This window comes from Giraffa tippelskirchi, chromosome 10, assembly GCF_054371585.1.
Source record: "Giraffa tippelskirchi isolate mGirTip1 chromosome 10, T2T-mGirTip1v1.2.pri, whole genome shotgun sequence".
In the NCBI taxonomy this organism is placed as follows: domain Eukaryota; kingdom Metazoa; phylum Chordata; class Mammalia; order Artiodactyla; family Giraffidae; genus Giraffa; species Giraffa tippelskirchi.
This window is the reverse complement of record NC_137284.1, coordinates 97,316,157-97,339,345: the sequence shown is the minus strand read 5'-3', so window position 1 is coordinate 97,339,345 and position 23,189 is coordinate 97,316,157. Positions and strand designations below refer to the sequence as shown.

Below are 23,189 nucleotides of genomic sequence, written 5' to 3'. Positions count from 1 at the left end.
AACTATATAGCTTCATGTGTGTTTTATAAATCATTCTGGTGATTTCTTAGGACATTGGCATTAAAAGCCAGAGGTACTAATTTTTCTTTTTTCTGACCTCAACTGCATTTGTGGAGGTCCCAGGCTGACAAGTAAAATAGTTCCTTGCTGTTTAGTAAATCTCTCTGGGAATTGTTCATGGTGGTTTGGGAGGCTCATTCCATGCATTAAAACTTAACTTTCCTGCGTTTTATGTGAACTCCTTACTCCTGAAGTGTTAAGATTTCTGCTTTCCCTCTTGTGCCACTGAGCCACCTCCTTACTAGAGGCCTGCTAGAGACATTATCAATGATTGGATGTCAGGCGACGTGATGTACCCTGTTTTGTTTTATCGTTTCTTTTGTGTAGGGCTCTCCAAAACATCGTGTCTGGAATAAGGGACAACATGGCACGTATCACGAATCAGAAGAACCTGGAGAGGAAATTCCTCATTGAACTGACTCAACTTCTATTTAATTTTTTGCTTTTGAAAATTAGTAGTAGAAACAAAGCTAAATACCAGCTGTGCGAGGTTTTATACTCTCCGTTTCCTTACCAGTCACTATGAAAATAAGACATGATCATTTAAGCTACGTTTTCAAAGAACCCTGTTGAAAAGAAAAAGGAAGTGGGGACAGAGCATTTAGGTAGCAATTATATCTTTTCCTAGGGCAACCATATATCATATTCATACACTGCTGTGTTTGGCTGCCTGTTTTGTATTCTGAAAAAGTAGTTGCATAATAATAAAATGTTCTACATGTAGTGGAAAGACCACGATTGCTTGAATCTCCCAATCCAATCTTCATTTTAAAATCCTGTCCTATGGTTGGGAATAGACTTGGTAACAGTGTCAGACTTTTTTATTTTTTCATCCCATTTTTCTAGCACTTCAGTCTAAAGGTCCATTATATTCTTACAGAGTTCAGCAGGTGACTTCATAATAACCAGATTTAAAAGCTGTTGGTTGGACCCAGCATTCTGGCTCTAGGAACGCTGGCAATACAAGTAGAGAGAGCAGCTCTGCCCTGAACAGCTGCCATGGAAGCCACAGGGACAACCAGTGCAATTGCCTGCGCCGTGTTTTGTGAGGCAGCCTTCCCCTTAAACACTGGTATTTTATGCTGGTGATTAGAAGAATTTGGCATTTGGGAGCAAGGTCCTGTGACCTTCTGTTTTGTATGAATATGCACAGCATTGCGTTTTTATGTTACACCCTTAATATACAGTCCAAACACAAAAGCTTCCTGAGGAGAGCCAATTTAAGGCTGAAGAGGAAAAGATTTTATGATGCTATTTAAACTGAACAAGGCTCTCAAATGTAATGGATTAGAATGAAGTGGAAAACAAACAAGTCTGAGGTAAGACAGATCCAAAAAAGTTGAACCTAGCCTCTGACCATCACCTCTTGCATTGATTAGGCCTGATTTATCAATAGACAAGTTCTTTCAGTCAAGATAATTGAAGTGCTTTGATCTTTTCAACTTCTGCTGTTGGGGGTGGAGGGAATATTTTATTCAGTTTTCATGAAACTATTAAAATTATCTGTTATCATGTTCAGCATACTGTGGTGCGGTTAATTAAAGATTATTTTTTTTAAATTGTTCATGTTCTCTAAGGGCTTTTACTGCTAGCTCATACTTCTGAAATGTATGAGGGTGGGATCAAATGAGATTTGTTTTAATTACACAACAAATAGCATAACCTTGAATTTCATTTTTAGATAGAGATGAAATCCAATATATGACATTATAGTTTAGCTCATTGCTTCCCAACATTTAGACTGTCTAGACAGTGGTAAATGGATGTTTTGAGAAATAATTTACTGTAGCAGTCTTCTGGAGAACATTAGTGTTAGTCTATAGAGGGGCTTCCCTAGTGGCTCAGATGGTAAAGAATCCACCTGCAATGCAGGAGACCTGGGTTCGATCCCTAGGTCGGGAAGATCCCCTGAAGAAGGGAATGGCTACCCACTCCAGTGTACTTGCTTGGAAAATTCCATGGACAGAGGAGCCTGGAGGGCTATAGTCCATGGGATTGCAAAGAGTTGGACATGACTAAGCTGAGACTAACACAACACTATGATTAGGAACAGGGCTTCCCTCGTGGCTCAGACGGTAAAGAATCGGCATACAATGCGGGAGATCTGGGTTCAATCCCTGGGTTGGGAAGATCGCCTGGAGGAGGGCATGGCAACACACTCCAGTGTTTTTGCCTGGAGAATCCCCATGGACAGAGGTGCCTGGGAGGCTACAGTCCATGGGGTCTCAAAGAGTTGGACCCGACTGAGCGACAAAGGAGAGTGACCCCAGGCTGCATTCAGATAGTTGTTTCAGATGTTTGTGCTCAGCATGTGGAGATGTTGAGGGGAGTTTTTGAAATAAAAACTCTTAAGTGCCTATTGTTTTTTAAGGACAATTGGGGAAGGAGGCAGCTATACTTTCTATTACTACAGCTTAAATGAAAAGTATCTGATAGATGTTAAGTGCTAAAAGGGTAGTCTAATATGACAACTTTTAAAATAGATACTTCTAGGTATCTATGTGATAACTGTTCTGTAATTTGCCTGGAGTCCTCTTCATTGCCAATGATCAGTCCTAAGCTCTTGGGAAGGAGTCCCAGTTTACTAAGGAGACCATGGGGAGTGGCCAGAGTTGGGCAGTTCCTACTGCTAAAAAAGGCTTGTTCACTTTGGTTCCCGCATTGACCAATGATTAGTCCTTCTTATAAATAAGATTTTCCCCAGTGAGTATTGATTGATACCTAATGACATTTTTATTTCTCAAGGCTAGGGTGAGAGCTATTTTAAAAACACAAAACCATTTAAATCTTTTTAGTATACATCAACTGCAGCTGTTGCTGCTGCTGCTAAGTCGCTTCAGTCGTGTCCGACTCTGTGCGACCCCATAGATGGCAGCCCACCAGGCTCGGCTGTCCCTGGGATTCTCCAGGCAAGAACACTGGAGTGGGTTGCCATTTCCTTCTCCAATGCATGAAAGTGAAAAGTGAAAGTCTAAAATAACATATTATTTCCTTAGCACACCAAAATTCATTTTCATTGTGGATATCTTAAATAATAAAATAATGAGAAAAGGGAGAGAGATGAAAAAGAAGGCCCTGAGCTCTGCAGCAAGGAGGACTTGGGATTGAATCTTGGTTCTACCCTTTACTGGGCAAGTGATCTTTGGTAATCTTATAATAGAGAATAATACCCACCCCATGCTGAAAGATTAATGAGGTAGTAAATGCAAATAGCTTAAAAGAGTGCTCCACATGTAGTAAGTGCCGAATATGTACTTACACAAGTATAAATGCAAATAAATATGTATTGAGTACTTACAGATTGGTGTACTGAGAGTTTTACACTATAGATAAATCTATATAAAGGTGTATATATGTGTAAATTCTAGTGAACATCTTCAGCTCTGTGTTTAAAGCAGAGTATCCTGCTCAATAAATGGAAGGTTTTATGATTATCAATAAAATCCCCCAAATCCTCTCCCTTGGTGATAATTTCTCTTAATTTCTTTTAACATAAAATAGTCAATGAGTGATATATCTATAAAAGGGTATCACTTTCTAGATACTTCTTCACACCTACTTTTTAAAATTTAACACTAGTTTATAAATATGTTGTCACAATGCCAAACTTAACAGCCATTCATTTTTTACATTTATTTATTAAATTTTTATTGGAGTATAGTTAATTTACAATGTTGTGTTAGTTTCAGGTGTACAGCAAAGTGAATCAGTAGTTATATGTATACATCATTTCAGTTCAGTCACTCCGTCGTGTCCAACTCTTTGTGACCCCATGAACAGCAGCACGCCAGGCCTCCCTGTCCATCACCAACTCCCTGAGTCCACCCAAACCCATGTCCATCGAGTCGGTGATGCCATCCAGCCATCTCATTCTCTGCTGTCCCCTTCTCCTGCCCTCAATCTTTCCCAGCATCAGAGTCTTTTCCAATGAGTCAGCTCTTTGCATCAGTTGGCCAAAGTATTGGAGTTTCAGCTTCAACATCAGTCCTTCCAATGAACACCCAGGACTGATCTCCTTTAGGGTGGACTGGTTGGATCTCCTTGCAGTCCAAGGGACTCTCAAGAGTCTCCTCCAACACCACGTTCAAAAGCATCAGTTCTTCGGTGCTCAGCTTTCTTTATAGTCTAACTCTCATATCCATACATGTCCACTGGAAAAACCATAGCCTTGACTAGATGGACCTTTGTTGGCAAAGTAATGTCTCTGCTTTTTCATATGCTTTCCAGGTTGGTCATAACTTTCCTTCCAAGGAGTAAGCGTCTTTTAATTTCATGGCTGCAATCACCATCTGCAGTGATTTTGGAGCCTAGAGAAATAAAGTCAGCCACTGTTTCCACTGTTTCCCCATCTATCTGCCATGAAGTGATGGGACCGGATGCCATGATCTTAGTTTCCTGAATGTTGAGCTTTAAGCTAACTTTTTCCACTCTCCACTTTCACTTTCATTAGGAGGCTCTTTAGTTCTTCTTCACTTTCTGCCATAAGGGTGGTGTCATCTGCATATCTGAGGTTATTGATATTTCTTCCGGCATTCTTGATTCTAGCTTGTGCTTCATCCAGCCCAGCATTTCTCATGATGTACTCTGCATATAAGTTAAATAAGCAGGGTGACAATATACAGCCTTGATGTATACTCCTTTTCCTATTTGGAACCAATCTATTGTTCCATGTCCAGTTCTAACTGTTGCTTCCTGACCTGCATACACGTTTCTCAAGAGGCAGGTCAGGTGGTCTGGTATTCCCATATCTTTCAGAATTTTCCACAGTTTATTGTGATCTACACAGTCAAAGGCTTTGGTGTAGTCAATAAAGCAGAGAGAGATGTTTTTCTGGTACTCTCTTGCTTTTTTGATGATCCAGCAGATGTTGGCAATTTGATCTCTGGTTCCTCTGCCTTTTCTAAAACCAGCTTGAACATCTGGAAGTTCACAGTTCACGTATTGCTGAAGCCTGGCTTGGAGAATTTGAGCATTACTTTACTAGCGTGTGAGATGGGTGTAATTGTGCAGTAGTTTGAGCATTCTTTGGCATTGCCTTTCTTTGGGACTGGAATGAAAACTGACCTTTTCCAGTCCTGTGGCCACTGCTGAGTTTTCCAGATTTGCTGGCATATTGAGTGCAGCACTTTCACAGCGTCATCTTTCAGCATTTGAAATAGCTCAACTGGAATTCCATCACCTCCACTAGCTTTGTTCATAGTGATGCTTTCTAAGGCCCACTTGACTTCACATTCCAGGATGTCTGGCTCTAGGTGAATGATCATACCATCGTGATTGTCTGGGTCGTGAAGAACTTTTTTGTACAATTCTTCTGTGTGTTCTTGCCATATATCCACTCTTTTTTAGATTCTAGCCATAGATTATTTTGTTGAAGGTTGAAACATTTTTAAACCAATCCTTCCTTTACTATTGTTATTGTGTTTGTTTTTCTTAAATTTTATCTCCTATAAATACGTGGTAAGCATTCTATGGTTAAATCTTGGCACATAGTGATTTTTTTTTCCCTTTAGGATAAATTCCTAGAAGTAGAATTGGAGGACAAAAGGCATGCAGGAGTTTAAAACACATGCAAGAGTTTAAAATGCTTACAGATTACTCTGGGAATTTGTTTTCCTTTGGTATATATTTTAAAATATTTTCACATAAAATCAAAAGTTATAAGGTTATGGAATATTTACTTCCTTTTGTATAAGAAAAAAATTTTAATCTTATTTTTAAAAATTTATGATTTTTGTGTAAAAGAAAGGTGGCTGCAATGAATCACTTCTCCCTGTGCAGGTCCCTGAGTGGTCGTTGGGGTCCTTGTTTAGGTGGTGATCCTTGAGTATCTGACTTGAGCTTAGTTTGGTACAGTTGTCCCACCTCATAGACCCTGTTGCCTATCCTGGCTGGTCATCCTGTAAAACTTGGATCGCAGTCCCAAGGGAAATAATCTACCTTGGGAGCTAGAGAGCCCAAGAAGCTTCATTAGTTACATGCTTGCTCAGGAAAACAGTTCATTTTAAGAAACTCAGACACTATCAGTTGGTAAGTGTATCAGTATTTACACTATGTGCAGTAAACTCCCTCTCTGGGCAACACACTTAGAGCAAGTTGCTTTATAATATGTCTCTAGGGAGTGGTCACAGGTGAACTTTATTTTAAAGGTTGGAGTCTTAATCTGCTGATCTGGTTTGTTTCTTCACTGGTGGGTGTTTAGATGTACCTGTTTGTTACTACAGACTGTTGACAGGTGCCAGACTCTTTTGGGAAGCCATCACTGGTATGAAAATTTTCCTGATATATTTAGACTTCCATATTTGCATTTAATATAGCCTCTGCAATAATATCATTGCCAAAATGTCTACAGTTAACTGTGAATTAATCTAGTGCCTTGAGCAGTATTTTTCTTATTTTATTCTGTAAAACTTAGTTCATGGAATTATATACACACAGATGCACACACACCATCAAATCCTACTATTCACATTTTTTTTTTCCTTTTCTCCTTTCTCTACTATGTACTCCACCCTTTTTCTGTATTGAGTTAGGGTTACCTTCAGTAAAAGATATCTTCTGAAAATTCAAGGCTTTCGCTAGGAAAATCTGTAAGGACTGCATCTGCTTTGTGGTATGAAGGCTCCAAATATGAGCAAGAAAGCCTGGTTGATGTCTGTGCATGTGTACTAGCTAATTTATATTTAAAGGGCTTAGAGATGTTTGATTCTTAAATGCAGGATTGAATTTTTACCGCATATTCAATTTTTCTTCATGAGGATGAATGTAATTTTAGTAGGTAAGTGAGCGGATTGGTTATTCATTGCAAATTCTGCTGTTGCTGGCGTGTTCTGCGTTTCTCCTCCAGTGAAGCCTAGAGATGTTTATGTGCCGAGGAATCATGGCACGGTAACCAGCAAGAGCTATGAGACAGTGGTGCGGATACTTTTAAAGAATTGATATTAGCAAAGGTGAAGGTCTGAAAAAGGAGTTGCTACTGGGAGAATTAATGCTTGATTAACACTTGGTGCTAACTGGAATGTTTCCCTGTTTTCCATACATTTTCCTCTCTGTTATTTCTCTTGCATTATTACTACATATCCATATATGTATTCTTTTAATAAGATCACTTTTCTTACACATATATTCCCCTTCTGCCTGTACACCTGTATTCCTATTTTCTTAAAATAGTTGTATACGCTATTTCAGCAAAGCATATTTAGTTTTAAAGAAAGATAGGACTTTAAAGTCCCTTTCCCTAAACTGCATGCTCATACTTGTGGTGAGCAGAATGATGACCTCCAAAGAAGTCTACACCCTAATCCCTGGAACCTGTGGCTCTATTATATTAAATGGTGATGGAAAATTAGAGTGTCAGTTGAAATTAAGGTTTTTAATGAGCTTACTATAAAATACAGATATTATCCTGAATTATCTAACTATTCCCAGTATGCTCACAAAAGTCCTTTAATGTAGAAGAGGAAGTAAAAGAAGAGGCCAGAGTAATGCGATGTGAGAACTCAACCTGCTGTTGCTGGCTTTGAAGTTGAAGAAAGAGGGCCATGAGTCAAGGAACATGGGTGGCCATATGTAAATTTCCAAAAATACTCTTGTGTTACAAATGCACACATATTTTTTCTTGCCTTTATTTTGCACAAATTGGAATTTTTTTTTTTAATCTATACTTTTATATTCCTTGAGTTATCGCTTTTTAAATCAGGTGTTGAAAAGATATGGGCTTCCCTGGTGGCTCAGTTGGTAAAGAATCTGCCTGCAATGCGGGAGACCTGGGTTCAATCCCTGGGTTGGGAAGATCCCCTGGAGAAGAGCATGGCAACCCACTCTGGTATTCTTGCCTGGAGAATCCCCATGGACAGAGGTGCCTGGCTAGAGGCGATGGTTTAGATCAGTTACTTTTTTTTTAAAAAACAACTTCATTGTTTTCCTTTATATGACCGAATAATAGTTTATTTAAATAGTCCTCTATTGATGGACTATTAGGATGTTTTCAGTTTTGGTTGTTACATGTTGTCTTAAACCTTTGAGGTTTATATAACAGAATATTATAGTGTAGGTGGCTTAGGAACAACAGAAATTTATTTCTCACAGTTCTGAAGGTTGGGAAGTCCAGGTACTAAAATCAAAGTGCTAGCATGGTTGGATTCCGGTCAGGGCCTGCTTCCTAGTTCATAGATGCCATCTTCTTGTTATGTCCTCATAGTGCAGAAGGGCAGAGGAGGTCTTTGGGGTCTCCTTGGGGTTAAGATTCATCCTGTGAATTTGGGGGTCACAGACATTCAGTCAATGGCATAAGTCTTTGTGAACATGCACAAGTATATTTTCAACATAAATTCCTAAAGTGGAATGGATGAATAAGTTTATGAATTTAAAATTTTGATGGTTATTGCCAATTTAACTCTCTGAGGAGGCCATCCACGGTCTACTCTGTTTTATAGCCTCTCTCTGGGCTATAGTGTACCTTACCTTTTTAGTCATGGTGACGTGGAAAGTGCAAAACACTAAGAGGCAGAGATCAGACGACTCTCACTCTCTTTATTCCCTATGAAACACAATGTCAAACACTGTTTCCTGATTTCCGGTTTCAGCTCTACAGATGATCTGGGTCTTAAAGCCCGTGTGTCCATTGGCAGTGATGAGAATGGGACGGCAGTTGGAGTGCCCATGTCCTGCAGCCTAGTTCCTGTGGGATGACTGTGCAACTCTAGCAAGGGAAGGAATGGGGACAGATGTCCAACCTTATCTTTTCTCTTATTTGGGGTACTGATGGACGTAGAAATACAGTATTTAGCTAGTGTGCATGATTCCTGAGTTAGTTCTGTTTTGGAAATATGCAACCTGTCTCTAGAAGGGGCACAAGGCTTTGGCATATTAATTTTTCAAGACAAGATGTTTGCCTCATAAGCTGAAAAAATCATGTAGCACTCGAAGGGGCCATGACAGTGGGATATAGGACATTTTCCTCCAGAAGTCTCCCATAAGACTTCATCAAAAATGATGTATAAACATACCTGCTCACCTCACTTTAATCAACTTAAAGTTTTTCTGAACAGACTTTTAAAAAATGACATTTCTACCACTTCCTAGCTCTGTGATGTTAGGATGATCACAGTTTTCTCACTTATAACATGAGGATAATAGTACATTGGAAGCATGATCATTTTGCAGCTATTACTGCTACTCTTTGTCAACCCAATGAGTGAAAATAATATATCATTTAACTGTTTCTTTAATTGTGAATGAGTTTGAACATTGTTAAATAAATATAACATTTTTTATTGCTGCATAATTGCTTATTTTATGTTAAATAGGTTAACTGCTTTTCTGCCATCTATTTTTCAAGTGATTTTTTTTTTCATTTTGTCATTTGTCTTTTGTCTTTATTCATGGCATTCTTCTCTCATGCAGATATTTCAAATATTTGTGAAGTCAGTTTATATATGTGTGTGTGTGTGTGTGTGTGTGTGTGTGTGTGTGTGTGTCTTTTTCTTTGTGTCTTTCCTACAAAGACCCTCCTTTTTGTAAGATTTTTAAAAAAATATTAAAACCTCCCATATTTCCTTCTAGAACTTTTACACTTTTCTTTTTTTTTTACTTTAGGATCTTTGATCCACCAAGAGTTTTTTTTTTCTCTTTTCAAGGAAACTTATGAAATTAAATGTTAGAATGAAATTTGGCCTAATCTTTGTGTTAAATATATATGTTTTAACAGAGTGGTACTGCTCAGTGTATATTTTTCCATTAATGATGAAAATTAATAAATAATTCTTTTTTACTTTTGAAGGTTTCAGTATAATTATATAGGGGTGGGATAAGTAGTATTTTAGACCATAATTGCAACACAAAGCAAATCACCTTTTTGTTTTTAAGTTATCATAGTAATCCATAAAGAATTAGACATTCAACAATGAGTTGTTGAAGCATCATAAATCACGCTGCTATAATCTATCTCCAGAACACTTTCTGTTATCTAAGTCTACTTTGTCATGTCTGATTATAGCAGTTTGAAGTGAGAGTGTTAGTCTTTCTGTAGTGTCCAACTCTTTGCCACCCCATGGACTGTAGCCAGCCATGCTCCTCTGTCCATGGGATTCTTCAGGCAAGAATACTGCAGTGAGTTGCCATTCCCTTCTCCTCTTTCACCTTCATCAAGAGGCTCTTTAGTTCCTCTTTGCTTTTTGCTATTAAAGTGGTATCATCTGTGTATCTGGGGAAGTCATGAGTTTGAGACATGAGTTTGAGACAAATTAACTTTTTAGGTCAAGAAATATTTTCTTGATGAAACCAATATTACTTCTGTTGTAACTGCCTCATGTTACCAGGTCAACAGAACTCAGAGGAGGTCAGGGAGTTTCTTGTGTTTAATTGCCTTTCGTCTACAAAGATTTGTTATGAGTGGGATCTAAAAGGGAGCCTTACCTCATCTCCCAAGATGAGGAAGTGATTGTCTACACCATCATAATACATAAACATTGTTATTTATTGAAGTCCCTCAGAATATTCCATAAATGTTATTTCAGTTTTCATATTTTAATATTAGTGCTATTATTTTTAAGTCCAAACTTGCAAAATAACACCACCACATCCCTGTGAGATAGCAAATATTATTTCCATTCAGAGTTGCAAGAGATTCCAATTGAGTATTAGCATCTGCTTTGCCCGAAGATGAAGGTACTAATCTGTGTTTCTTAACTTTCTAGCCTGTTTTCCTTAATTACATTTATATTTCTCATGGTCTGCATTTCTCAGGGTCAAAAAAGTTTTGAGAGGATAGTAGAAAAGAATACATTCTTAGCGGCTCTGAGGAAAGCAGTTTAACATGTTATACCTCTGGACCATCCTGCTTGTTGTCATTATTTAGTTTTTGCCCTGTGTTGTTCTTTGATATTGCACGACCCTGGGACGGGTACTTAATGCCTGCATTTTCCTTTTCCTTGTCTCTCAGATGTGTTTTCACCTTGGCTTCATAAAGAAAAGAAAAGGCATTGTTACAGTTTTGATTAAGGTATCTGATTGTTGTTGTTGTTTAGTGACCCCATGGACTATAGCCCACCAGGCTCCTCTGTCCATGAGGTTTCCCAAGTAAGAATACTGGAGCGGGTTGCTATTCCCTTCTCCAGGGGATCTTCCTGATCAGGGATCAAACCCACATCTTCTGCATTGCAGTCAGATTCTTGACTGCTGAGCTACCAGGGAAGCCCACATATCTTATAGAATGTTTCATTTTAGGGGGAGAGGGAGAAGGAAATGGCAACCCACTCCAGTGTTCTTGCCTGGAGAATTCCATGGACAGAGGAGCCTGGTGGGCTATAGTCCACGGGGTTGCAAAGAGTCAGACACTTACCACATAAGGCATGAGGGAGGTGGAAGAAGAACAAGGGAAAGAAGAATCTTATCTTTCTAACAGAACAAATTGGATAACATCATTCATTTGCTTAAAAATCTGATAACCCAGTACCATTTGACAGCTTGACATATACCAAGCACCATTCAGGAGCTTTGTGTTCTTAATCCATTTAATTCCTAGGGTAGGTTTTATCATCCCATTTCACACAGGAGGAAATGAATTCAGAGAAGTTTTAAAGAAAGTTTCCATGGTCACACAGTGTGAGAACCAAGAATCAAGTCTAGAACTCTGTGATTGTAAAGTTGGTGTTTGTTTATTCATCTATTTCTTTTATCTCTAAATACCATTCATGTTCAGACATCTCTCAGATTTTTTATTTCTAGATCTCTTGACCTAGTCTGAATTGCTCTAGTCTAGACCTTTAGCCTAGTCTTGAGCTTTTCTCTGAACTCTAGACCTGTTCATCCAGTGGCCTAACTCAGCATCTCTGCTTGAGCGGCCCATAAATACATCAAACTCCTGATTTCTAACACCTCATCCACCTAATACTCATCCATTTATTTCCTTCTCAGATCCTGACTGCTCCATCCTTCTACTTGCTCAGGGCAGAAATTCCTGAAAGTCATCCATAACCCCTTTATTTCTTATACTCCACATGTACTCTGTTAAGAAGTCTGGTTGACTTTATCTTCAAAATTGCAGACACCATTTCTCCCTGGATTACTCAAACATCTCCTGGCTGGTGACCCTGCTTTCACTCTTGATTCCCAAGTATATTCTAAGCACATTAGTAGAGTGAGACTTTTTAGTCAGACTTTTCCGCTCAGACCCTCCTGAAGTTTTCCTTCACCCTCAGAGTTAAAGCCCTACAGGATCTGGCCCTGGTAGCACTCTGATCTGATCTCCTCTTAGGTTCCCTTTGCTGACCTGCCCTAGCCACACAGGCCTTCTTGCTGTCCCGTGAACCACCAGGTTTCTTTAGGGTTTCTGTACTTCATGTTCCTTCTTCCTGGAATGACCTCCCCTCAGATATCTGCAGGGCTCACACCCATCTCCTCCAGTCTTCTCAGTGAGGCTGATGAAATAAAATGTATATTTTAAAGCAAGACAAGAAAGACTGAACATAAACTTCTCTCTCTGTGTTTATTCAGGCCTCCATAGGTACAGTGTGTAGCTGTGTTACACATTAACCGGAGAGCCTCAATGATGGGAATGCCAGCTTGAATGTTAAGAGCTATTTTTTCTCTTTCTTCTGACCCTACAGTGTCAGAACTTCTGTGACAGTAGCTTTAAAAAAAATAACTTTCTTTCCTAACTCTGTTGGGAGTCATTGTGACTTGCTGCTTGCTTTGCATGTTTACCTGTACTATGTATCCTTGGTGAACTTTATATAAAATATCCATGTGTCATATTAATGTACACTCTTATATCTGAAAAATGTATATGAGTGTGCCTTTGACTTCTAACAGGTGAAATAATTCTCAGAAATCTCTGAGAATCTACTTCCTGCGTTACAATCCTCAGTTTGGTTCAAATAAAATCCCTTTTTCTTCCACTGTACTTATAACCTCCTGAAAAGATTATAAAAGTTACTTGTTAATGTGTATTATCTATCTCCCCTACCTGCTCTTTCACTCCCAATTGAAAGATCCATAAATGGCAGGTTTTTGTTGTTTGTTTTTTTTGGTTTGCTTGGTTCATTTTGTATGCTGAGGAATTATCTCAAGGCCTGGTACATTGTTAGTGATCAATAAAATGTGTGGAATAAATTTATTCACAAATGTGTCCAGGTCAGTGCTAACAGTGAGAAATACAGAGGCCTTCCCTGGCTCTCAAACTGGTAATTAATCCATTCTTTTAGGATTTCTGTGTGTGTGCTAAGTCGTTTCAGTTGTGTCTGACTCTTTGTGACCCTATGGACTGTAGCCCACCAGGCAGGCTCCTCTGTCCTTGGGACTCTCCAGGCAAGAATACTGAAGTGGGTTGTCATGCCCTCCTCCAGGGAATCTTCCTGACCCAGGGATTGAACCCATGTCTCTTACACCTCCTGCATTGGCAAGTAGGTTCTTTACCGCTAGCACCACCTGGGAAGCCCAGAAAGAGTCAACCTCATGTCTGTCTGTCTCCTCTTTTTCCTACGCTGCTCACAGCCTCTCAGACAGCTTCCCATCACCTGTGAGGTGAGCCCTGTTTCCCAAGCATGGCATATAGGACCGTTTCAGTCTGCATTCAGCCTGTGTGGCCAGCCTTAGTTTTTCTTCCTCTTCTGGGTCACTGCCAACTCCAGCTTCTGTTTAAAAACTTACTCTTTACCTAATAGGCCATATGCTGTAGTTTCACACCTCTAGAAAATGTTTTTCGCTAACTCGAATGCTTCTTCCCATTTCTGCTTGGAGAATCTGTGCTTGTGCTTGGAATCTCAGGTCTTGTGTTACTTCCTCTGTGAAGCCTTTTTTTTTTTTTAAAGCTTCACTTGGGGAGGCAGTTGGTCACTGCACCCTGCTTCCCAGAATGCCACCTATCATGTGGCTTACTTACTTATACTTTCACTGTATTCTATTTAGTCTCCAGGAATGGGGCTTTCTTCTCTTCTTCTTTGCTTTGCCAATACCTAGTCCAGGGCCTATTCACAGACTATACAGTACACTAAGAAAATGTTTCTTCCATCACTTAATGATCATATGAGTTATAATGAATAATGCAGACATCTGAGGATTTTGAATTTAAAAACAGAAAACTGGCAGTTGTAATCAGAGAAAGTCTAGAAGACATCTCATAAATGCTCTGTAGATGAAGCATTCATTCGTCTATTCACTGCCATAGAGTAGTTATTAAGTACAAGGAATTAATGAGTTCAGCACCTAGCCCTGCCGCTTGTGTCAGGCTTAACCTCACTGAATTCCTCATCTCTCTAAACATCCACCGGAGAATAATATTGTTGCCTACCTATAGTGTTGGTGGGAGGATTTAATTGCAGTGAATATAAAGGGACTGCCATATATTCAGTACTAAATACATAAATAAAATGGCAGTAAAGCCTTCTGGAGGAGTTAATATTTGCACGGCATGATTTTAGATTTAAATTGCATTAAGTAGATTGAACAAAATGCTAAACCAAAGGTGTTAGTTATTTACCCCAAAAAGCTACTGTTTTTGGTTACACTTTGTGTGTTCATCCTTCAGAATTATTTCTGACACTTATCTTTTTTTTCTGTATAGAGACCTCATTTGAGGTGAAAAATTGAATATTTTAAACACTCAAATGAAGAGAATTTAGAAACGGCTGTTATAAACAGTTGTAACCTGAGAGTTGTATGTTTAATCAGAACCATTTAATTACAAGCATGTGACAAGTTGTTTATAAGATGGTTTAGGGAGAGGTTTTACCAAGTGGAGCATTTGATTGCAAGAATGGAATCTCTCCCAGAATGTATGGTGGTCCCAGTGATATGGTGTCCAGATGATAGAACTTTGTTTAGAGAGTATTCTATTAGAAATTTAAAACCATGCAAATGTGCATGTCCAGCTGCAATATGATTTTACATTGACTAATGTCTGGCACTTTATACTCTGTGCATTGTCAGAAAACTTCCTAGGCTGGCAATAATTAAAGGATTTGGATTAAGTAGATGTGATTCGAAGTCTGAAGCATCTGAGGATATGTTGGCCATCTCAATACCAGGTGTTTGGAGGCTAGGGATGTTTTTTATGGTTATACGTCTCCATGCCAAATTTTTATTCTAGAAATTGGTGTGAGAGAATGCGCTGAGAAAATAAATGAAGACACAAAAAATGACTTAAGAAATCAGCTTGGAAGTCAGGGATTTATTTTCTCTGTCCCACTCTAATGTACTTGCAGAAATACCACCAGTTACAGATGAAACAAAGTATTCTTTAATTCATTAAAACATATTGTGTTTAGCTGCTAGAGATCCAACAGAGTACAAGACGGAAATAGCCCTTCCCTCATGAAGCTAATCAGTCCAGTTCAGTTCAGTTGCTCGGTCATGTCCAACTCTTGGCGACCCCTTGGACTGCAGCATGCCAGGCTTCTCTGTCCATCACCAATTCCCGGAGCTTGCTTAAACTCATGTCTATTGAGTCAGTGATGCCATCCAACTGTCTCATCCTCTGTCGTCCCCTTCTCCTGCTTTTAATCTTTCCCAGCATCAGGATTTTTTCAAATGAGTCAGTTCTTCGCATCAGGTGGCCAAAGTATTCGAGTTTCAGCTTCAACATCAGTCCTTCCAATGAACACCCAGGACTAATCTCCTTTAGGATGGACTGGTTGGATCTCCTTGCAGTCCAAGGGACTCTCAAGAGTCTTCTCCAACACCACAGTTCAAAAGCATCAATTCTTTGGCACTCAGCTTTCTTTATAGTCCAACTCTCATATCCATACATGACTACTGGAAAAAGCATAGCTTTGACTAGATGGACCTTTGCTCGCAAAGTAATGTCTTTGGAGCAGGAGTCTTTTAACTGCATGGCTGCAGTCACCATCCCCATTGATCTTGAACCCAAGAAAATAAAGTCTCTCACTGTTTCCACTGTTTCCCCATTTATTTGCCATGAAGTGATGGGACTGGATACCATGATCTTGGTTTTCTGAATGTTGAGTTTTAAGCCAACTTTTTCACTCTCCTCTTTTCAATTTCATCAAGAGGCTCTTTAGTTCTTCTTCACTTTCCGCCATAAGGGTAGTATCATCTGCGTATCTGAGGTTATTGATATTTCTCCCGGCAGTCTTGATTCCAGCTTGTGCTTTGTTCAGCCTGGCATTTCACTTGATGTGCTCTGCATATAAGTTAAATAAGCAGGGTGACAATATACAGCCTTGACGTACTCCTTTTCCTATTTGGAACCAGTCTCTTGTTCCATGTCCAGTTCTAACTGTTGCTTCTTGACCTGTATGAAGCTTATAGTTTGATGAATAAAGCAGATAATAAATATCTGCCAAAGTGCCAAGATAATCAGGCTATTGCTACAGATAAGGCAGTCAGAGAAAGCTTTTCTGTTGACTTGAGAGATGTGGTGCAGGATTCCAGGAAGTTAGCCTTGTGAAGAGTTGCCTTTCAGGCACAGGGGCTCAGTGTGTACAGAGGTTGTGACAGGGCAGATTGTTGGTGCAGTAAAGGGGGCAGTGGAGCAGGAGTAGAAGAGGGAGGCAGGTTAGGAGGCTGTTATGTAAAAGAAGAAGCTGTGGTGGCCTGGATCAGGGTGGTCATGGTGGTGACACAGAGAGAAGATAGTGTGTACAGGATGTATCTGAAGGGTGGAACTAATGGGGTTTGTTGAATTGGGTGTGGGAGTGAGGTTAGATGAAGAAATCAAGGATGATTCCCAAGTTACTCACTTGAGGAACTGAATGGGTGGGAGTGCCATTAACCAACACAAAAAATTATCTGAAAGAAATAGAGGACACACAACAAAGGCAAAAGGAAATATGAAGGTTGGCAGCTCTTAGTAGAGTCTAGCCACCCACATGTTTTTTTCCATTTTCTTGCTCTTTACCAAAGTAAAAGCTTTTCATCTGCTGTAGACTCTTTGAACACAGTGTAACCTGTGTGTCGTCAATAATTTATGCAGTGTTCTCAAGTAAACGCACTAGTGTCCAAGGCCTTGTGATTCTGATCTGGTTTCTCAGAATATTTCACAGGGCAGATATGAAAGGGAAGGTTTAAAAACAAAAACATGCCATCATTTGTTAGTATGGTGCAATTTAAAGGGCTATAATTAAATTTTGCCTATGATAACTCATCTTTTCATAGGTGTGTCTAAAGGTTATAGTTCTTCCAGGACCTGTAGTACTAACACCTGCACTCTGTTTAAAGGGACCCAAACGACTTGATTGGTATGTTGTGCTTTCAGTTGATTTTTTTCCCATGTAAATCACCAGAAAGACTTTTGGAGGTAAACTTTGTAACCTTCCACCTGACACTGGATGTAATATAGTTACATATCCAGGGAAAGTAATTATTCTTATCTGTTCTTATTCTTTTAATACTAAATAACTTTTCTTGTTATAAATAAAGTATCTTCAGTGAAGGTAATTTAGAAAGTACAGTAAGTTATACAATTATATTATTTGTATATTATTTTATATTAATTTTATATTTTATTTTAATTATTTTATATTATTTTTATTTATATATTATTTTGTATTATATTATTTATATATTATTTTAGATTATATTATTTATATATTATTTATAATTTCGATACCAAGAGACAATAGTTTTTCCAGTTTTTTAAAAAATTTAATTGGCATGATGCTTCATATTCTGTAGTTTTGTATCATCCACTTTTTTTCCCACCTAACATTCTATTGTGACATTCTATATCTTATTAAGTATTACTGAAAGACAGCATCTTAAATGGCTGTGCACCATTCCATAGCATGGAGCATTTAATCATTTTCCTGTTGAGTATTTAGATTATTTGCTGTTCTTTGTAGAGAACTTTAAAATGAAGAGAAAAAGTCAGACAGTTTTTACGGAACACAAAGTTTTAACGACAATTTTTACAGAACAGAGTTTTAATGAAAGAAGCAATTTTCTATTCAAAGAAAAAGTAATTTGTAAAACTGTAAACTTCTCCAGGCAGCTTCAGAAGAATGCTTGGGGCATCTGAACAATAGCAGTAAAAAGCCCTCATCTCCTGGGCTGTCTGCTCTTGCAGTGCTTCCCTGTGTCCTGGAGGTGCCAGAGATAAACAGGGACTCCCTTTGCCAAGCTCCTCAGCATCGTTTCTCACTGAAATCTTCACCCTGGTCCTTTGGAATCTCTATTTCCATTTGTAGCTGGCACCTCTGAATCTTGCCTGGTAGCACTGCGGGAACTAGGTAGAGGCACAGCCCTCTTAGCACAGTTTTGGGCTACCAGATTTGCATGGCTCCATCCTCAGCCCTGTCCTCCTCTGGAGCAGTCCCTCAAGTCTCAGCAGGGTGCCTCCCTCTAGTTATCCACAAGGGAAGCCCTTAGCTAGTATAGATTATATATAGCTAGTATAGATTACTATATATTGTATTTTAAAACCTATGCACATACCCATTTAGGTATGAGTTGCATCCATTAAAACTATAAGATGAGACAAAAGAAGCCAGTCAGTGAAAAAGAGGCTTTGCTTGGTAATGTTGTATCTCTCTGCTGGCCTTTTCCATTACTGGAGTTGTCAATCAGGCTAGATCCTCAAGAGCCATAGTGCAAGGCAATCAGTCCTTCAGGGATCAGAAACTGCTCTACCCCACTGTCAGTAACAGGTGTCACATGTAACGAGCGCATGCCTCGTGTTAAAGGTGATGATGGATAGAGCTGGACTTGAAGTCTGCCTAGAAGGTGACAATTATTTTTGCATTTCCCTCCTCTTCTTAGGGGCTTCCCTGGTGGCTCAGAGGTAAAGAACCTGTCTGCCAATGCAGGAGACTCAGGTTCGATCCCTGGGTCAGAAAGATCCTGGAGAAGGAAATAGCAACCCACTCCAGTATTCTTGCCTGGAGAATCCCATGGTCAGAGGAGCCTGGCGAGCTGCAGTCTACAGGGTTGCAAAGAGTCAGACACGACTTAGCTACTAAACAACAGCAAACCTCTTCTTAAAAGGACATACCCCAATGTTCATCGCAGCACTGTTTACAATAGCCAGGACGTGGAAGCATCTTAGATGTCCATCAGCAGACGAATGGATAAGGAAGCTGTGGTACATATACACAATGGAATATTACTCAGCATTAAAAAAAAACACATTTGAATCGGTTCTTTTGAGATGGATGAAACTGGAGCCCATTATACAGAGTGAAGTAAGCCAGAAAGAAAAACACCAATACAGTATACTAATGCATATATATGGAATTTGAAAGATGGTAACGATAACCCTATATGCGAGACAGAATAAGAGACACAGATGCATAGAACAGCCTTGTGGACTCTGAGGGAGAAGGTGAGGGTGGGACGTTCTGAGAGAATAGCATTGAAACATGTATATTATCATATGTGAAACAGAACACCATTCCATATTCAATGCATGAGACAAATGCTCAGGGCTGGGGCAATGGGATGACCCAGAGGGATGGGATGGGGAGGGAGGTGGGAGGGCGGTTCAGGATGGGGAACACGTGTAAACCCATGGCTGATTCATGTCAATGTATGGCAAAAACCACTACAATATTGTAAAGTAATTAGCCCCCAACTAAAATAAATAAATTTATTAAAAGAAAAAAAAAAAAGGACATAGTGCTTCCCTGGAGGCTTAGTGGTAAAGAATTTGCCTACCAGTTCAGGAGAGGCAGGAGATGAGAGTTCAGTCCCTGAGGCAGGAAGATCCCTTGGAGGAGGAAATTGCAACCCACTCCAGTATTCTTGCCTGGAGAATTCCATGGACAGAGGAGCCTGTTGGGCTACAGTCCATGGGGTTGCAAAACAGTTGGATATGACTTAGCGGCTAAACAACAACAACAATGAGCTAGAATATAAAAGAGTTTTGCCTTTGGTCATTCCTTTGTCACACTCGGTCTGTACTATAAATGTGCTGTGCTTGAGGGCAGGGTAACATGTGCTTTCTTTTTGTTTGATAATTTGGCAGAGAAATATTCATGGGTGAGGCACAAGATGGTTTACCTTGTTAAGCTCTGTGTGAGCATTTTCCCAACACACTAATTGTTTAAAAAAAAAAAAAAAACAGCCAGTATTTCTGATGGACATAGTTGCTATGGAATTCTCTACTGAATGTATCAGAGAAGGACAGCAGAGAAATAAATTCAGATTTTAGCAGTACATCCATCTCATATTCCTTTGCAGAGATGAAGAAATATGGGCTAGTTAAAAGGAAAAGCAGTTGGATTAGGAAGGTCTTATATTTAGTGATGATGTGGTATAAGGAACCCTGGACACGATTCACATGGATCATAGGTTAACACCTCCTATTAGTCATATGAATCCGGGATTTACAATCAGGTCTTTATAACATGCACCAACCACTATGCTGTACTTAACCTACTTACCTCCCATTTTGCTTAGTGGGGTAGTGGGGTTTTATGTATCTGATAAAATATTTCTATATCTGATAAATGATCATATTTTAGTAAATTCCAAGTACCTTCCTGGTGCTCTTCTTTCTTTTTGTCCAAATTGTTAGTAGGACTTTTTGTTCCAGCATAACAATCTAGGTGAGATGGGAATATTGATTTGTGCCAGGTGAAAAAGAGTTTCAGTGCATTACTGAAGAGTATATTGCTTGCTCAGGCTTGTGAGAGTTACGTAAGATTAAATGGGATATGGAATTTGAAAGATGGTAACGATAACCCTATATGCGAGACAGAATAAGAGACACAGATGCATAGAACAATTTTATGGACTCTGAGGGAGAAGGTGAGGATGGGACGTTCTGGTAGAATAGCATTGAAACATGTATATTATCATATGTGAAACAGAACACCATTCCATGTTCGTTGCATGAGACAAGGGCTCAGGGCCGGGGCAATGGGATGACCCAGAGGGATGGGATGGGGAGGGAGGTGGGTGGGGGGTCCAGGAAGGGGAACACATGTAAACCCATGGCTGATTCATGTCAATGTATGGCAAAAACTATTACAATATTGTAAAGTAATTAGCCCCCAACTAAAATAAATAAATTTATAAAAAAAAAAAAGATTAAATGGGATAAAAATCAAAGAACGTGTAAATTGGAAATAGCTTTGAGCATAAAAGGGAGTCTTTTACAGCAGTGTCACTTGGGCGGATTCTGGTGGTACACTGCAGGGTCCTAACTTTGATCCCTCCCATTTCAACACTTTATCAGTATCTGGAGTGAAGAAAATGAATACTGCTTGTCAGCAACTTGTGGATGATCTAAAGCTGTAGATTTAGTTTTCATTGATTCCTTATGTTTTATTTTTTTCTAATGATTTGAAAGGTAAACTTAAAATCTAGTGATTTTAAATTGTGGCCAGTGTAAAGCTTTTTATAAATATTCTTAGAGCTATATTTCACTATTTATCTCATTATACTTATATATTCATTATTCTTTCAATTGAGGTATGATTGACATATAACATTGCATTAGTTCTAGATGTATAGCATAATAATTTGGTTTATGTCCAAATTCATTAATTCTTAGTATATCTGAAAGTGCCTTTCTTTTGCCATAGGAATGACGGAAAACTGGTCTAGGACAAAACTAAAACAAGAACTTTAAATTCATTAGACCAGGGACTGTTTCTTCTACTTCTTTGTTTTTCATATAGTTCTCAACATTATACTTTGGATATAATTGATATTCTTTCCATAATATTGATTTGTGATTTTTTAAAAAATAAGTACTAAGCCTTAGGGAGTTGTAAGATATTGTTTACATGCTTTGAGTTAGGGCTCCTCCTAATAGATTGTTTCAGTTAGGTACTAACACATCTGTGCTTGATTATTTGGCATCAAATGCCTAACATAGCAAATAATAGCCCAGTTGAAGACCTCTGACATCTACTAGTTATTATGTTATTTCAGACCCATAGTAAATCATCAATTTGAATATTGTATATGGAACTTCTTTATTGGGACTTATTTTTCCTTTTAACAGAATGCTTTTGAAAAGAAGTGTGTAGTAGAAGAGTAGAGAGATCTGACCTTTGTCCCTATGTCGTATGTGATGTCACTATGTCATATGCGAACGTGGGATCCCTGTCATCCCTGTCACTTCTTGGGATCAAGTATTTGTGCTTGAGGGTAAAGTAAGAGAGTTAAAAATTAAGATCCCTTTGGACTCTTTTTCAAGTCCTGTTACCATCTGTGGAGTCTGGCAGCTACAGTAATCCTATCAAAGTAGGATGTTTTGCAGAACCCCAGTTGGTTTGAGGCAGTGCCTCTGACTCCTCTGACTTAGGGTAACAGCTGTTTCTTGTGTGTGGGCCACAGATTCTAGGATTTATGTAAGCTGTCATTGGAAAGCATGCTCATTTTTCATGAGTTTTTATTTTGAAATTCTTTATAAATTGTATTTGTGAGTGTCAGGAGTATCAGGAATGTTGCCTAACTTGTGAGTGAGTGACTGGAAACACATCTGCTTTTGCTTTTTGAGAATCGACTGTTCTTTAACTCAGGTTATCTATCTAAATGAGACAGGCAAATCCATAACACATTTTCTTTTTACAGAAGAGCAATTATTTCCCATATAGCTTGCATGGTGGAAATTTTTTTGTTTTCATTTCCCACTAAAACATAAACTTTCTTTAGCTTTATCTGTTTAGAAATTAATGATCAGTTTGCATAAAAAAGTTAATGTGAAAAATGTAAAATGTGTTCTACTCAATACCCTTTGCTGTACATCTTTTCTTTTGGTTGTTAATGCAGAACTCTTTTTCATGAAGGAACATTGTACTTCTTTACTCGAAGGCTAAATTTCCTTTGATTTCCTGGTTCAGTGTGCTGAAATTGAGTATCAGAACCAAGTGTCAAAAAAGAGAAATGCTCTTAATTATAGATCCTATATTCATAGTTATCCTGTGTCTTATGAGAAATTACAATCTAGAAAAGTTTTAACTCAGCATTTACGATTCTTTGCCATACTTATACAAATACTATATGATGGTATCAAAGAAACAGGAAATACTATTTCTGCTCTTGAGTAGAAATTATTTTAAAGGGAAATGAGAAGAAATGTTTTAAGTTAAGAAATGTTTCTTACATGTCTAACACACAAGGGTGCGGCTGCTAAGTTGCTACAGTCGTGTCGGACTCTGTGCGACTTCACAGACGGCAGCCCGCCAGGCTAGAATAACACAAATCATGGCAAAATTGTGTAT

At 38.8% G+C, this 23,189-nt stretch overlaps 1 protein-coding gene across 33 annotated transcripts in view; it reads left to right on the top strand.

The window, feature by feature from the left end:
* ST7 (suppression of tumorigenicity 7) overlaps positions 1-23,189 on the top strand; it is a 315,966-nt gene that overhangs the window by 75,148 nt on the left and 217,629 nt on the right. The window contains exon 2 of one of the 33 annotated variants that reach the window (XM_081537874.1): positions 388-1,379. The exons of the other annotated variants lie outside the window; for them this stretch is intronic. The gene's annotated coding sequence lies outside the window, so the exon portion shown is untranslated. The remainder of the gene's footprint in view (positions 1-387; positions 1,380-23,189) is intronic. 33 annotated transcript variants of the gene reach the window in all.